Below are 3,613 nucleotides of genomic sequence, written 5' to 3'. Positions count from 1 at the left end.
TCCTGGTTGGGTGGTCTATAACAGACTCGCACCATAATATCTGCCTTGTTGGCCTTCCCCCTGATTCTTACCCATAAACACTCAACCCTATCATCACCATCATCAAGCTCTAGACAATCAAAGCACTCCCTAACGTACAGGCCTACCCCACCACCTCTCCTGCCTTGTCTATCCCTTCTGAGGAGTTTATAGCCACCCATTGCAGCACTCCAGTCGTCTGAGTCATCCCACCATGTTTCCGTGATGGCAACTATATCATAGTTTTCCTGCTGCCAATGGCTTCCAGCTCCTCCTGTTTGTTGCCCATGCTGCGTGCCTTGGTGCAACTTCATCGCTGCCTACCTGAAAAATCAATAATGGATAGTAATCTGAGGGCTGTACCAGGGTAGAAAGCTTTGTCTTCACATCATTAACCTGGGTGCCGGGAACGCAGCAGACCTTCCTAAGAAGTGGGTCCGGTCTGCATATTTGGCCTTCTGTTCCCTTCAGAAGGGAGTCTCCTATGTACAAACTTTGTACGAACACTTTGTACATTCACTTTGTACAGTGGAATCTCCTCTCTTGTAGCTGAGCACACACTGTTTTGACCTTCCCACCTACTCCTAAATGGGCTCTGATCGCAGCAGAGCTAATAGCTTCTTCAAACTGATAAAATAGTTCCTGGGAAGGAATGACTTCCACCCCCTAAGATATGGATGGTGGGACACAGCCTCTGCTCAGAATAATGATTGATGTGTCCAAGCTGTGTAGCACTTATTTGAGCATCTATTCTGAATATCCCATAGTGTGTCTGTGGCCCTACCTCTATGTGTGTGCCTGTGTAAGGCTTTTTTTTTTTCCCCTTTTTCAAAAATCCTGAACTATTATGAGGGCTATGCTTAGTCACAAAAAAACCCCACAACATCACAAAAAAAACCCTCAAAAACCGAAAAAAGCCCACCCAACAACACAAAACCAAACACAATCACCATAGAAAACCAACCAACCAAAGTTCTAAAGCATGGATCTGCATTGTAGCACCAGGGCTATTTCTTGAGAGCCTCTGCAAGTGTTTGACACTGCAGAGCTTACCTAGGTAGTGTTGCATGACTGTGTAGAGCAGAAAGAACAAAACGTGTTCCAGTCTTATTCATGTTGCCTCTTGAAAGGGATCTACTCTACAAACATGCTTTTGTTTCACTCCAGACAGAGTGAAGATGGAGACAAGTGACCAACAGTCAATTTTATCCTGTGGGTATTCAGGGGACCTGGCTCCAAGGGTGAAGAGGAGTGTTATTTGACAGCATTAAAGAAAATCTATTTCTTTCTGGGAAATACAAACCCCAGGAGAATTTGTAGGGAAGAATCTATTTTCACCAGAATGGGGGAATAAGAAAAAACACATTTTCCTTTTCTAGTTCTTTTAGTAAAAAACCCCAATGCTTAGCTTCCATTTGCTGATGAAGACACCCTAATGTAGGTGTCTTCATGTGTTCATAATATCTGCAGTTACTTTATAGACAGTGAAGAAGTCTTCATTCCAGGGGACAGCATGATTCAGCTGTGTGGTCAGCATGGGCAAGAATCAGGTGAAGATGAAGATACTTAACTCTAGGTATCCAAATGAAGATGTAAATTTGGCATTTAAATCTTCATTATTATCCCTGCAGGTCCAGCTAATACAGTCACAAGAATTAAATTAATTAAATAAAATGAATTAAATTAAATTAAATTAAACTAAATGGTGTCTAAGAACAACAGCATATACCCCTGCATAAGTTTCTGGAGCCTAGTAAAATATTCCATAGCCCTAGCAATATATGTTGACTTATTCCTATAGTGTTGCTGACACACTCACTCATGGTTATCTAAGGAAACAAATTGCCAAGCAAGGCGAGGCTTCAGTCTGACTTTCTGTGGATGTTCTTTAAATTAAACTAAATGGTGTCTAAGAACAACAGCATATACCCCTGCATAAGTTTCTGGAGCCTAGTAAAATATTCCATAGCCCTAGCAATATATGTTGACTTATTCCTATAGTGTTGCTGACACACTCACTCATGGTTATCTAAGGAAACAAATTGCCAAGCAAGGCGAGGCTTCAGTCTGACTTTCTGTGGATGCTCTTGGGTGGGACTCCTCCTAGCTGACCTGAGGAGAGGTTAAAAGACCTATGTTTGGGCACCCAAATCCTGGTATTTACTTGTGAGTCAGGCATCCAATGGTCAGAACAATCAATGGTGCCAAGGAAGTGATTCAGCTTATCAAATATAGGTGTTCTTGCTATGGGGACCTGAATGTCTCTCTCAAGCCCTTTCATTTCCTTGCTCTCCAGTGAGTATATTTGAAACGTAGAGGCATAACTCACATAGAGACACGCATATTACAAAACTTATTTTCTTTATGATATCTTGTATCAAGTCACTGTGTGTATCTCTTTCATCCAGGCTGGTTCTGTACACTTGTGTCCCAACAGACAAATCCTCCTAGAAGTCAGAACAACATTGGACCTAATCAGACATGAGTCTCCTCCACCTCACACATTAGGAAGCATGAGAGATGTGTCAAATATGGTGTAGTCTCACTCCTAGTGATCCATAAGTGGTTGTAGACCAAGGAATGGAGTGATGTAAGCAGGCAGAAAGGCAGCCTGGTTAGAAGGGTAAAATTACTGAACAAAAGAAAATGCCTACCAGCCTGGGAACTGTGAGCCTGGGAACTATGCCTGGGAAGCAGAAACATGCTTGGAAGTGCAGCTGGCCTCTTTGAAGTACAGCTGGGGTACCAAGAAACCAGAGACATCCTGATATAAAATTGATAAGCACAAACCCCAAAAAACTGTAACAGCAACTTATCGTCTGAAAAAGTGGAAACAGTCTGGGAAAATAAAATTGGTCTGCAAGAACAGAAAACATCATCACCTATTGACTGTTGCACGTGAAAAATAGAAATTAACAGCATCTGCTGGCTGCTCAAAGTGGAGGTGTCCTATGCTCTTTTATGTCTCTATGATATATAGAAAAGACTCAATTTTTATAAAAAAATGGAGGCTCTCTCACTGAGAACTCCCTGTGCTGCACGTACTTCTCCTTTCCTAAACAGGTTGAATTCTCCACATGAACTTTCTACGAGATCTTGGACTCTCACCAGGGACACCTGGCTGACTCCAGACTCTGTGACGTGGGTCATCATCTTTGAAGTGAGACTCTGTCTGTTATTTTATTGGTCTCACTTTGGGCCCAGTTTTGGGGTTGGTTCGGTTTGTCCTCCCACCTCTGGGATGGTTGGGTCCCCTTCTGGGATCAGTTTGTCCTTCCATTTGGAGTAGTTTGGCCCCTTCTCAGATCTGTCTACTTCACTTGATACTGATATATATCCATATAAGTAATGTGTTCCATCTGTTGTTATATTGTTGATAAGTTGCTTCACTAACGACAAGTTTGTAGTAACCTGTAATAGTATGTATCTACTTGGCTGTTGCTGTTGTTGGTTGTTGTTATATGATTGCTTGCTGCTGTTATTTACTGCTGCCATACTACTGATTGATACTACTGTTTTGGGTTTGCGTGGCAAGGTTTTGGCAGTGGGGGGGCTACAGGGGTGGCTTCTGTGAGAAGCTGCTAGAAGCTTCCCC

This window comes from Aptenodytes forsteri, unplaced genomic scaffold (assembly GCF_000699145.1).
Source record: "Aptenodytes forsteri isolate BGI_AS27 unplaced genomic scaffold, ASM69914v1 Scaffold468, whole genome shotgun sequence".
Taxonomy (NCBI): Eukaryota; Metazoa; Chordata; class Aves; order Sphenisciformes; family Spheniscidae; genus Aptenodytes; species Aptenodytes forsteri.
Note: the sequence above shows the minus strand (reverse complement) of the source record.